This window comes from Arachis ipaensis, chromosome B5, assembly GCF_059453495.1.
Source record: "Arachis ipaensis isolate K30076 ecotype BB chromosome B5, ASM5945349v1, whole genome shotgun sequence".
Lineage (NCBI taxonomy): Eukaryota > Viridiplantae > Streptophyta > Magnoliopsida > Fabales > Fabaceae > Arachis > Arachis ipaensis.
Window position 1 is genome coordinate 146,674,851 of NC_142440.1, and position 7,684 is coordinate 146,682,534.

Consider the following 7,684-nt stretch of genomic DNA (forward strand, 5'->3'; position numbering starts at 1 on the left):
TTTAATTTTTAAAAATTATTTTATTAAAAATAATTAAATTAGTTTTATAATTATTCAAATTCAATTAAATTCAAATTTTTATATATATTTTTATTATGATAAAATATTTTACATAAATAAAACTATAATTTTATTAATTTATAAATAATAAAAATTATATATATTTTAATTTAAATAATTGATATTTTTAATTTAAAAATAAAATTTAATTAATATTATTATTGAGTTCGATATCCGTCGATATGAGTAAATATTGATACTTTTTAGTGAACTTAATTTTGTTAATGCTTCACCATATATCTTTTATTATTATGTTGTTAATATCATTTATATTAATAACTCATATATATTATTACTTGTGTTTTAATATATCCAACTTTTATAATTATTTATTTAAGATATTTATAATTTAAACAGCTGATTCAGCACCTTAATACCGCTACACCCAACCCATGATTAACCAAGCCATGACGCCTAATAATCATCCTTAATATTTTATCATCCTTTTGATTAGTTCCATTCCTTGTGACCGAACTAATTAGGAAAAAAAAAAAAAAAAAGGTGCTCATGGAATTAAGTATGTGTTTATACCTTATATTAATTGGCAAGTTAATTTCGTTGAAACCAATTAGAGCTTGATGGCAATAATGATAGATGCAATTTTGGAGTTATAAAAGAAAGAAAGGAAGACGTGGCTAGTAAGCATATAAACATATATATCCTGCCATGACACCTATTATTGCATGCTTTGCCACCGCAAATTAAATCATCACCTGATGGTTTCAGTGGCTAAGAGAAGGGGGTTGAATTTTAATCCCCTTTTTGCTTGCTAACACTTATTAAACTTAGATGGGACTTTTCTGTTTTTATCTCGTCTCTAGTCACGAGACTTTTTCATTTTGTCTCATCACTTGGCACGAGACATTTTTTTATTTTTAGCTCCTGTACAGCAAAAACAGAAATGGAGTAGAGAAGAGAGAAAATTATACCAAGATATATCCTGGTTCAGCTGCTAAGTGCAGTGCAGTCTACATCCAGTCTCCATCACAAACATGATGGAATTTTACTATAATCTTCCAGATTACAAACTGTAAAGTGCTAACCCAACTTACAAGGAGATTCCCACAGAATCATGAAACACAACATAGATGAACAAAGGAACTCTAAGACATCTATGGCTTTTTCTTTTAATTTTGCACTCTCTGCCTTTTTCCGCTCTATGACTTTTTCATACAAACCTCACTGTTTGCCTTTTTCCATGAGACTCAAGACATGACAAAATTAAACAGAAAAATTACAAAACAGAATACATTGAAGGAGAAGAAAATCTGTAAGTTCAGGTAGCTCTGAGAATCCTGTGCCTTGCACTCTCACTGCTTACTTCTAACTCCTTACTCCAAACAGTGATTGTTCTCCCTTTTTATAGAAGAGAGAAGCCTCCACACTTGAAGCCAAAACCCAAGCCAACTTCTTCTTCTTCAAGAAATAGAACCGGTTCGGCCACATAGAGAGAGAAGAGATAACCATGCAAAACCCAACATGCAATTACCTCTAGTCCTTCCTTGGTCATCACTCTTCATCAATCCGAGCTCTCCATCCTTGGCTTGCTCTCCAAGATGGATTTCTGACCCTTGATGCTTCATGATGATGATGACTTCATCTGCTTCAATCTCTGCCTCTACCATCACTTCGCCACTCTAGCTACTTCCTGTGGTGGTTGAGCAGAATCAAAGACAAGTCACGCCTCCAAGAGTCTCTTCCTTCTTGGCCGAAATCTTCTTCTTCTTTTTGGGTATGAAGAGCTCGAGATTACCTCACCAAATCTACCCATATTTGGTGAAAATCTCAGCCACAGCATACTTTTATTTTGATATGTTTTCTTGCCATCATTGTGATGGTCTTGTAGCTTGCTCTTTCTTCAATTTGGTAGCTAAGTTTTGCTTTCATGGTTTCTTGGACAATAACCGAAGCAGAGAAAGAAATGAGAGAGAGAGAGAGAAGATGAAGTTTGAAAAGGAAAGCAATTAAATAAAATAAATTAAAAGTAATGAGTTGCTTTTCCTTTAGGCTGAGTAGTGTGCTTCTTCAATGCACTCAATCATGTCAATCATACTTTTCTCTCTCATAGTTCCAATGCTAGCAAATTAAATTTGGAATCCATTCAAAGAAGAGAAATGGGATCCGTTGGAAAGCATTAAAGCTTTGTTTTCTTTGCTTCATGGATTCGGACAAAGCATGAGGAACTCTCGTCTCAAATAAAATTGGGCTTAGTTGCAATAATCATTTAATCTGGCCCAATTAGTAACATTTGCTTTCCTGATGTATATTTTTTGGATCATGCATTGAGCTCATAGGAAAGTATTCATTTGGGCTTGTAGTAATAATAACTCAATCTGGCCCAAGTAATATACTAATCAATATCAGCCAAGCTTATTTATTAAACCAAGGCTGAATGTAATTGGGCTTGCATCAGAATTTTGTTTTCGGCCCAATTAAAACCTGCATCACAAAATTATTAATTAACATATGTTAAATGAAAATTAAATTAATAATTTTATAATTAAATATTTAATAATGTTTAGTCATCACAAATATTAATTTAGAGTTTTCCAAACTCATCAATCTCCCCCTTGATGACAAACATTATTAAAATTGAAATGGAAAGAAGTTTAAAGATTGAGTAAAGAATACTCCCTTTGAATTTGAATTTCTCCCCCTTTCAGATTGTCACATGGCTCCCCCTCAATATATGTCATTTTTATCAAGGGAAGCACTATCCTGTAATAATTTAATCAAGCTTCAAGTAACAATGTTATTCAACATGTTTATTTTAAAATGTTGAATGCTTGATTTATGAGCAGAGTGTGATGATATTCAAAACTCATTTGTTATTATAAATTGATTTTCTGCTCAAACATATCATAATCAATCAAAAGCTGTTTTTGGCATTGATGAGCGGATAATTTATACACTTTTTGGCATTATTTTTAGTATATTTTTAGTAGAATCTAGTTACTTTTAGGGATGTTTTCATTAGTTTTTATGTTAAATTTACATTTCTTGACTTTACTATGAGTTTGTATGTTTTTCTGTGATTTCAGGTATTTTCTAGCTGAAATTGAGGGACTTGAGCAAAAATCAGATTCAGAGGTTGAAGAAGGACTGCTGATGCTGTTGGATTCTGACCTCCCTGCACTAAAAATGGATTTTCTGGAGCTACAAAACTCAAAATGGCGCGCTTCCAATTGCGTTGGAAAGTAGATATCCAGGGCTTTCCAGAAATATATAATAGTCTATACTTTGCCCAAGTTTAGACGATGCAAACTGGCGTTCAACGCCAGCTCTCTGCCCAATTCTGGCGTCCAGCGCCAGAAACAAGTTGCAAAGTGGAGTTCAACGCTCAAACTGGCACAAAAGCTGGCGTTCAACTCCAAGAATGACCTCTCCACGTGTAGACTTCAAGCTCAGCCCAAGCACACACCAAGTGGACCCCGAAAGTGGATTTATGCATCAATTACTTACTTCTGTAAACCCTAGTAGCTAGTTTATTATAAATAGGACCTTTTACTATTGTATTAGGGATCTTTGGATTATCTTTTGATCTATTGATCACGTTTGGGGGCTGGCCATTCGGCCATGCCTGGACCTTCATTACTTATGTATTTTCAATGGTAGAGTTTCTGCACTCCATAGATTAAGGTGTGGAGCTCTGTTGTTCCTCAAAGATTAATGCAAAGTACTACTGTTTTCTATTCAATTCATCTTATTTCGCTTCTAAGATATTCATTCGCACTTCAACCTGAATGTGATGAACGTGACAATCATCATCATTCCCTATGAACGCGTGCCTGACAACCACTTCCGTTCTACATTAGATTGAATGAGTATCTCTTAGATCTCTTAATCAGAATCTTCGTGGTATAAGCTAGATTGATGGTGGCATTCATGAGAGTCTGGAAAGTCTAAACCTTGTCCGTGGTATTCCGAGTAGGACTCTAGGATTGAATGACTGTGACGAACTCCAAACTGAGTGCTGGGCGTAGTGACAGACGCAAAAGGATAGTAAATTCTATTCCAGTATGATCGAGAACCTCCAAGATGATTAGCCATGCAGTGACAGCGCATCGGACCATTTTCACAGAGAGGAATAGGATGCAACCAACGACAAGGGTGATGCCTCCAGACGATTAGCCGTGCTGTGACAGAGCATTTGGACCATTTTCCCGAGAGGATTGAAAGTAGCCATTGGCACCGGTGAAATCCTTACACAAAGCCAGTCATAGAAAGAAGTAAGACTGATTGGATGAAGACAGCAGGAAAGCAGAGGTTCAGAGGAATGAATGCATCTCCATACGCTTATCTGAAATTCTCACCAATGATTTACATAAGTATTTCTATCCTTATTTTAGTATTAATTTCGAAAACTCCATAACTATTTTATATCCGCCTGACTGAGATTTACAAGGTGACCATAGCTTGCTTCATACCAACAATCTCCGTGGGATCGACCCTTACTCACGTAAGGTTTATTACTTGGACGACCCAGTGCACTTGCTGGTTAGTTATGCGAAGTTGTGAAGATATGTTTAGACCATGGTTCTGTGCATCTGTTTTTGGTGCCATCGCCAGGGAATCAATTTCGAACAATAATTAACAACCTGAGTAACAATTTCGCATACCAAGTTTTTGGCGCCGTTGCCGGGGATTGTTCGAGTTTGGACAACTGACGGTTCATCTTGTTGCTCAGATTAGGTAACTTTCTTTTTGTTTTCTTTTCAAAAAGTTTTCAAAAATCTTTCAAAAATTTCTCCTTTGTTTTCGAAAAAAAAATGTTTTCAAAAATATATTTTCCTTCAAATTTTTTAAGAATGAATTCTAGTGTTTCATGAAGCATGTTGAAGCCTGACTAGCTATAAAGCCATGTCTAAATTCTTTTGGACTGAGGCTTCCAAACCATCAGCATAGAGGCAAGTTACTTTGATAAGTAATGAGCAGTATATTCTCTGATGTTATATGCTAAAGCTTGGCTAGCTATTAAGCCATGCCTAACCCTCAGATTGGAGCTTTAGACTAAGAATGCTAGATTCCTGGAATTCATATTAAAAATTTTGGAATCCTTATTTTTGTTTTTCAAATAATTTTCGAAAAAATACAAAAAAATTAGAAAATCATAAAAATCAAAAATATTTTTTGTGTTTCTTGTTTGAGTCTTGAGTCATGTTATAAGTTTGGTGTCAATTGCATGTTCATCTTGCATTTTTCGAAAAAATTCATGCATTCATAGTGTTCTTCATGATCTTCAAGTTGTTCTTGGTAAGTCTTCTTATTTGATCTTTGCATTTGCATGTTTTGTGTCTTTTCCTGTTTTTCATATGCATTCCTGAATTCTTTATGTCTAAGCATTAAAGAATTCTAATTTTGGTGTCTTGCATGTTTTCTTTGCATTAAAAATTTTTCAAAAATGTGTTCTTGATGTTCATCATGATCTTCATAGTGTTCTTGGTGTTCATCTTGACATTCATAGCATTCTTGCATGCATTCATTGTTTTGATCCATAACTTTCATGCATTGCATCATTTTTCTTATTTTTCTCTCTCATCATAAAAATTCAAAAATCAAAAAAATATCTTTCCCTTTTTCTCTCTTAAAATTTCGAAAATTAGATTTGAATTTTTCAAAAATTTTTAAAATCTAGTTGTTTTTATGAGTCAAATCAAATTTTCAATTAAAAAAAATCTTATCTTTTTCAAAATCTTTTTCAAAAATCAAATCTTTTTTCAATTTTTTTAGTTATTTTCGAAAATTTCAAAAATATTTTTCTTAATTTTACATCATATTTTCGAAAATAACATCATCAATTAATGTTTTGATTCAAAAATTTCAAGTTTGTTACTTACTTGTTAAGAAAGATTCAAACTTTAAGTTCTAGAATCATATCTTGTGATTTCTTGTGAATCAAGTCATTAATTGAGATTTTAAAAATCAAATCTTTTTCAAAAACTAATTTCTATCATATCTTTTCAAAAATATCTTCTTATCTTACCTTTTTCAAAAAAGTGATTGCAAAATATCTTTTCTAACTTCCTAACTTCTTATCTTTTCAAAATTTGTTTCAGCTAACTAACTAACTTTTTGTTTGTTTCTTACTTTTTTCAAAACTACCTAACTAACTCTCTCTCTCTAATTTTCGAAAAAATCTTCCCTTTTTTTCAAAATTTCTTTTTAATTAGACTAATTATTTTATTTTTTATTTGAATTTTCGAAAAACTACTAACCTTTTTCAAAAACTATTTTCGAAAATCACTAACTCTTTTTCAAAAATTATTTTCGAAAATTCTCTCCTCCTCTCATCCCCTTCTATTTATTTATTCATCTACTAACACTTCTCTTCATCTCACATCTCTGCTCCTATCATCACCTTTGTGTTTGGATTCTTCATTCTTCTTTACCCCTATTCCTTTTCTTCTTCTACTAACAATAAGGAACCTCTTTACTGTGACATAGAGGATTCCTCTTCTTTTCTTTTTCTCTTCTCTTTCTTATGAGCAGGGACAAAGAAAAAGGCATTATTGTTGAAGCTGATCCAGAACCTGAAAGGACTCTGAAGAGAAAACTAAGAGAAGCTAAATTACAACAATCCAGAGACAACCTTATTGAAAATTTCGAACAAGTAAAAGAGATGGCAGCCGAACCCAACAACAATAATGCAAGGAGAATGCTTGGTGACTTTACTGCACCTAATTCCAATTTACATGGAAGAAGCATCTCCATTCCTACCATTGGAGCAAATAATTTTGAGCTGAAACCTCAGCTAGTTTCTCTGATGCAGCAGAACTGCAAGTTTCATGGACTTCCATCTGAAGATCCTTTTCAGTTCTTAACTGAATTCTTGCAGATCTGTGATACTGTTAAGACTAATGGAGTAGATCCTGAAGTCTACAGGCTCATGCTTTTCCCTTTTGTTGTAAGAGACAGAGCTAGAATATGGTTGGACTCTCAACCCAAAGACAGCCTGAACTCTTGGGATAAGCTGGTCACGGCTTTCTTAGCCAAGTTCTTTCCTCCTCAAAAGCTGAGCAAGCTTAGAGCTGATGTTCAAACCTTCAGACAGAAAGAAGGTGAGTCCCTCTATGAAGCTTGGGAAAGATACAAGCAGCTGACCAAAAAGTGTCCTTCTGACATGCTTTCAGAATGGACCATCCTGGATATATTCTATGATGGTTTATCTGAGCTATCAAAGATGTCATTAGATACTTCTGCAGGTGGATCCATTCACCTAAAGAAAACGCCTACAGAAGCTCAAGAACTCATTGACATGGTTGCTAATAACCAGTTTATGTACACTTCTGAGAGGAATCCTGTGAGTAATGGGACGCCTATGAAGAAGGGAGTTCTTGAAATTGATACTCTGAATGCCATATTGGTTCAGAATAAAATATTGACTCAGCAAGTCAATATGATTTATCAGAGTCTGAATGGAATGCAAGCTGCATCCAACAGTACTCAAGAGGCATCTTCTGAGGAAGAAGCTTATGATCCTGAGAACCCTGCAATAGCAGAGTTAAAATACATGGGTGAACCATATGGAAACACCTACAATCCATCATGGAGAAATCACCCAAATCTCTCATGGAAGGATCAAAAGCCTCAACGAGACTTTAATAATGGTGGAAGAAACAGGTTT

The 7,684-nt window shown here is 34.0% G+C and overlaps 1 non-coding gene across 1 annotated transcript; it reads right to left on the minus strand.

Annotated features, from left to right (window-relative positions):
- Positions 1–7,078: 7,078 nt before the first annotated feature.
- LOC148566135 (small nucleolar RNA R71) lies at positions 7,079–7,186 on the minus strand. Its single transcript, XR_015885011.1, has one exon. It is a non-coding gene; the product is annotated as a small nucleolar RNA R71 (small nucleolar RNA).
- Positions 7,187–7,684: the final 498 nt, after the last annotated feature.